This window comes from Ranitomeya variabilis, chromosome 1, assembly GCF_051348905.1.
Source record: "Ranitomeya variabilis isolate aRanVar5 chromosome 1, aRanVar5.hap1, whole genome shotgun sequence".
In the NCBI taxonomy this organism is placed as follows: domain Eukaryota; kingdom Metazoa; phylum Chordata; class Amphibia; order Anura; family Dendrobatidae; genus Ranitomeya; species Ranitomeya variabilis.
In genome coordinates this window covers 1,141,242,903-1,141,249,606 of record NC_135232.1, presented here as the reverse complement: position 1 = coordinate 1,141,249,606, position 6,704 = coordinate 1,141,242,903, and positions in this window count along the sequence as shown.

Genomic DNA, 6,704 nt, shown 5'->3' with positions numbered 1-6,704 from the left:
TTCTGCAAGAAATCCGCATTTTTTTTTGCTTTTTTTTTCTGTTTTTTTTCGTGGTTTTTTTTTAGCATTCTGCAAGCGTAATTAGCTTGCAGAATGCTAAAGTTTTCCAAGCGATCTGTAGCATCACTTGGAAAACTGACTGACAGGTTGGTCACACTTGTCAAACATAGTGTTTGACAAGTGTGACCAACTTTTTACTATAGATGCTGCCTATGCAGCATCTATAGTAAAAGATAGAATGTTTAAAAATAATAAAAAAAATAAAAAAATGGTTATACTCACCCTCTGCAGACAGCCAATCTCCTCAGCGGCGTCCTTTCCTATAGATGCCGGTGTGGTTCAGGAACTTCGATGACGTCGCCGCTTGAGCGGTCACGTGACCAATCACAAGACAGTGACGTCATCACAGGTCCTGAACCACATCATCTATAGGAACGGAAGAGAGAGCATGCACCGGAGAGGAAGGAACACTTCAGGGGCTATCAGAGGGTGAGTATAGGACTATTTTTTGGTTTTAATTCTTTTTTTTTGACCAATTATATGGTGCCCAGTCCGTGGAGGAGAGTCTCCTCTCCTCCACCCTGAAAAAAACGCGAAAAATACTGAACGTGTGCACATGGCCTTAATACCAAGTTGGTGACACTGTTTGAATTACCCAGGACTGTTTTGTTATTCATTTGTGGTGAAGAAAGGACGACTATTTTATTCATTCTTGATGAAGACAGGCGGTTTTGATTTTGGAGCTGGAAACTTTATAAAGAACAATAAACATTATTTTGTTTTGATCAAAAACTCTTGCTTTTCTGTATCCAAGTGGGTACCAGAGAGCTGATCCTGCAAAACTCCTCTCTGCTCTAATCTGGTTTGTAAGCAGCCTCATGATATTGGATGACCTAGCCAGAGCAAAGGATCTGTATACGTCGGGATGCAGACAGAAAATACACCTAAAGACTGGAGTAGAGTGAAGGCTATGCTAATGTGGCTATGTGGCTATTCAAAGATTTCCTCCTTACATGCACAAAGACAGGATATATAGACAGTTCCCGTTTGGAACCCCCATTATTAGCACAAATAGTTGCCATAAACAACAGCTTCTTTTCCAAAGGACTTAGGGCCACCATATAGTCCATGACATCTAACTTATTTCAGAAGCAAATTTTCCAACCTTTGGGATGCTACAGGAGAAACATAGAGCTTTCTTCATCTTAATCAAATAACAACAGATCTATGGGGCTTTCAGGTGCCAAACCTACATTTCAGTTAGTGAAGGGATTTTTTATACAAAAATGCATTAACAATACAGATGATAGCCAAAATATACTGTAGTTGCTACATTTTTAAAGACTTGTCAGAATAAATGATACTTACCAGGGTGTAACCATAAATGTTTAAATATTCTATTATCTCTAATGACGTCTTTGATGACTGATCGCCAACTACACCCACCAGTTTGCCATTACTGAGACAAGAATAGTTGGGGACTATGTCTCCTGGACCAGATAAGATCTGTAGTACATTCTCTATGGCTTTATTTTCATTGTTGCAGGAATCAGTCACATGGTATCCAAGAGTCACATTGGGTAAAATATATGGATTCTTGTTAATCTCCTCTATTGCAAACATAAATGCCAGAACATACTTATAGAAGGACGGTACAGGACTGTAAGTGGATAGCAAAGAGAAAGTATTTTTCAGATAAGATTTAGTTAAAAAGCAAGCAAACTATGTACTTCATGTAGTGATGAGCGAGCATACTCGCCACTGCTCGGTCCTGCAATGCTCGGAGCTCGCCGAGTATTTCCGGGTTTGCTCAGCGGGAGCTCAGGTCACTGCCCTGCAAGTTTTGCACTCTTTAGAGAGCCAATGAACGTGCAGGGCTTTTCTGCCACACACTGTAATGCCATAGCAATGTTGGTTGTGGCATTACAGTGATTGGCTGGCCGCACAGCGTCTTCAGGTCTATATCAGACCTGGTGCTGCTGTGCTCGTCACAGTTGGCTCCGGATTCAAGCAGTGTAGGAAGAGTTGCTGCTGAGCTAGGAAGAGATTTGTTTGCTTCATACTTAGTGTGGGTATACCATAAATAACACACCTTCATCTCAACTAACAATACTTCTCAGGACTAATAAAGCTGCAGAAATATCAGTGCTAGGCAGGCAGGAAGTATATGTGGCACAATTCAGTGCATATAGCAAGAGGGTCCATTCCAGTTCTGTCTGCTGCTGCTGCCTATTACTGATATTTGTAGACATAGCGCCAGGTATCAGGGGCCAGGAATATTTTTTTGGGGATCTTAATCCTGATTATCTGCTTTAAAACTGTTCCAGAGAACACTATTTTTCTGCTCCATTTGCTTGTTGGCACTGCAGAATACAGCCAGACCATTTCCATATTACAGGGTTAAAAATCCAGCTATTTTAAAATGGGGTTTGTCCGTCACACGGATCACATATCAGTGTGCTCAAAATTGTGCCATTGCAGGCCTACATTTAACTTTTTTTGAAGTGTCTTACCCAAGTTATTGACACCAGTTTGCTGAAGAAAAAGTTACCAACAGGCCAGATATTTCAAACTGTTGTTTGTCCATCACACGGATCACATATCAGTGAGCTCAAAATTGTGCCATTTCAAGCCTCAATTGAATTTTTTTGCAGTGTCTTACCCAAGTTATTGACACCAATTTGCTGAAAAAAAATAGTTACCTACAGGCCAGATATTTCAAACTGTGGTTTGTCTGTCACACTGATCACATATCAGTGTGCTCAAAATTGTGACATTTCTGGCCTACATTTAATTTTTTTGCAGTGTCTTACCCAAGTTATTGACACCAGTTTACTGAAAAAAAATTACAAAAAAATAATTACCTTCAGGCCAGATATTTAAAATGGGGGTTTGTCCGTCACACGGAACACATATCAGTGCACTTAAAATAGTGCTATTTCAGGTCTACATTTAATTTTTTTTCAGTGTATTACCCAAATTTTTGACATCAGTTTGCTGAAAAAAAATGTTACCCACAGGCAAGATATTTTAAAATGTGGTTTGTCCGTCACACAGATCAAATGTCAGTGCGCTCAAAATAGTGCCATTTCACGCCTACATTTAATTTTTTTGCAGTGTTTTACCCAAGTTATTGACACCAGGAACCATACAGGGTGATAACACATAGCCCAGCCTCATCTCATCCCATTATGAATTGGATGACAATGAGGAAGTGGAGGTGGAGGAAGAACAGGAACTAGTTTCATATGCTATAGAAGGTACTACCAGCACAACTGTCATACAATCTGCTCAGCATGGAAGGCCTGAGGACAGGGAGGAGGAGGAAGAGAACATGGTCAGTCTTTCTCTTAGTGAGGATACAGAAGCCTTGCCTGTTAGCAGTCTGGCTGCATTTATATTACGCTGTCTTTCCCGTGACTCTCGCATTCTCAAAATTTTTGGGTGGCAGCCATTACTGGTTGGCAACACTTCTAGACCCACTCTACAAGAAGAACTTTCTATCTATTGGCCAGGTCTACTAAATTGGGCAGCATCAGAGGGCCCTTGTTGCAGAATTATTAAAAAAATTCCCATCTGAAAACGCTGGTGGCAGAGGTCACAATTCATTGGACAACGAAGGAGTACAGGTGAGAGAGACACAACTCCATTCCAACAGATGCAGGGGATCACTGGCAAAGTTCTGGGAGAGTTTTCTCAGACTCTCCCATTGCACTGGCCTTGAGGCGCGAGGTACTCTAACAAGAAGTACAAAGTTTTGGAAGATGCTGAGGGAGTGCCTTGTTGACCATATCAAAGACCTCATTGTTTCCTTTGTCTTATAATTGTTGGCTATCCAAGCTGGACACGTGGAGTGAACTGGTTCGCTATACCTTGGAGGTCCCGGCCTGCCCTGCCGCTAGCGTATTTTCAGAGCCTGTTTTTAGTGCAACTGGTGGAATTATAACTGATAAGCACATCCGTCTGTCAACAGGTTGACTCATAAAAATGAACAAGGGCAGGACTGGGCCAGACTTCTCAACACCACCGAATGATAACATAATATCAAATCCAGTGTATTTTTTGGGAGGTCTATTCCCATGTAACTCTTCACACCCACACATGTGTGTACGCTTCCTGATTTTGGCTATTTGCTGTTGTCCTTCTTCTTCTCCTCATCCTCCACCACAATATCACCATGGTGACCATGATCCATGTTGCAACACCCACATAATTTTTTTAAAGGGTGCTTATGATGCCCTTAAAAATAATGGTTATGCAGTCTGTTCATGTATACCCCCAGTGGTAAATGTCTGTCAGCCCACACACATAGTGCATGGGCATTACAAGTATAGGAGACCCGCTCCTTTCTAATGGGAACATTTTATTATAAGGCCGTCCTCCACATCTCTTCCAAGGGCTTTGGAGTGCCTTCAAACATTTTGGCAGCTCTTACATTCCCCCACTTTCTAAGAATGGGAACATTGTTTTCAGGAGGCTCTCTTGTACTTGTCTTAAAAGGGGTATTGTGGTGCGTCTAAATTTTAGGAAGACCTTGCATTTACTGAACAGGCATACAGTATGGGAGATCCACTTCCTAATAATGGAAACATTGTTTTCAGTAGGCCCTCCTGCACGTCTCTTCAAAGGGCTATTGAGGTGCGTCTAAAATTTTGGAAGGTCTTGCATTCACTGCAAAGGCAAACAGTATGGGAATCTCACTTCCTAAGAATGGGAATATTGGAGAAAAATACAGGAGGGCCTCCTGAAAACAAAGGGGTATTGGGGTGCATCCTAATTTTTTGGCTACCCTACAAATCATTGCATACGCAACAAAAATATGGGAGCCCCACAGTTTAATAATGGGGACAACAAAGCATAGCTGGCTGATGGATCTCTAAGAATAGTGAGGGCTATATATTTCCCAGGAAAATACATTTCGGTTTAATTTTTGTATGCTTTATTTATGAGTCTGTAAAAGTGGAGTAAGACTCTGACAACATTGTTCACAGCAGTGACCTGGGAGTCTGAAATGCTTCCAGTAGTCATGGGCAAGCACCAAAATGCTCGGGTGCTCGTTGCTTGGGTCGAGCAATTTATAATACTTGGGTACTCGGACAGAACAATGAGCCCAATGTAAGTCTATGGGAGACCCGAGCATTTTTACAATGATCCCCCTGGGGGTCTTTTTAAAGTCTGAAAACATCTGAAAATGATGGAAACACTGCTCAAATGACACAGGGACCTCATGGGGAGTGCACCTGGAAGCATTTCTGACTCTGAGGTCACAGCTGCAAACAATTTTGTCAGAGTTTCACGCCATTTTTACAGATGGACCAAAAACATATAAAACCGAAACCAAAATGGATTTTTCTGGGAAATATGTTGAGGTACATATTTCCAGGGCAATGACTTGTATATAAGGCAAAATAAATAATTCCAAACAAAAATGTTCCTCCACCATTTGGGCTATGTTCACACGCATTGTTTTTTATTTATTTTTCATTTTTAACTTTGCTTTCTACCAATACAAATGCATTCACTGGGAAATATCATTGTAACATTTAGCACCCCTAGCTGGGCATGTGGTGTGTAACATAACCAGACAGGTCTTGTTTTATTTATGAAGGAGGGACTCAAAGTCACAGAGCCTATTTTTAGAAGGGAATCAGGCGGCATTAATCTTCTTAAAGGGCCAATAAACAGTGGGTCTCTTATACTGTTATTGCCTATGCAGTGAGTGGCTGGGCTCGGCAAAAATTAGGAAGCATCCCAATTCCCCTTTCACAAGACGTGCAGGAGGGCCTCCTGAAAAAAAAATGTTGCTTTGAATGCAAGGCCTGGCCTGCCCCAAAGTTACATGCAGTCAAATAACGGTTTCAGCAGACGTACTTGAGGGCCTTAGGAAAAAACATTTCCCATTAGAAAAAAAGTGTGTCTCCCATACTGTTTGCTTATGCAGTGAATGCAAGGCCTGGCCTGCACCAGTGTTACATGCACTCCAATAACCCATTGAAAACACGTACTGGATGGCTACATGAAACAAAAGTTCCCATTATTTTTTTTTCATTACCATAAATTTTGTCCATAAAGTGAATGCAAGGCCTGGCTGCAGTGTGCACGCACCACAATACCCCTTGGAAGAAATGTGGAGAAGGTTCTCAAAAAAAAATTTCACTTTGCAAAGAGCAGTTCATCTATATTTGGAATTCCCATACACAAAGTGTACGGGCTGACAAACATTTTCCCCTGGGGGTACACATCAGTATAGTGTGTACATTTTTTTTTATGGGCATCATAAACACCTTGGAAAAGAGTAACGTGGTTTCCTACACAGTTGCTGCTGGGAAGGTGCAGATTTTTAGTAAAAATATGGTGGACGAATCGTTGGATGAAGTGATCAGGAAAAGGAGCCTGGTAACAGCAGGAGTGGGAACGTACAGGATTAATAAGAGCGGTGGCTATGGGAGGTATGAGATCAAAAGATGCAGCCTACAATGATTAGTCATTTAGCAACCCCACCACCAATTACCAGACTGTGTTTCATGCCCTTCATAAGATCCGTGTAACAGATACACATGTGAAGCTCGGTATAAAAAATGAAGGCAAAAAATGTTGCCAAAGATGCACGTGTCCGTACAAAGGCCAAAGTGCAACATGTTCGTGAGATGCTCAATTAGAGAAAGCAGATCAGTGTTGGAGGAAAACCAAATAAACTGATTGAT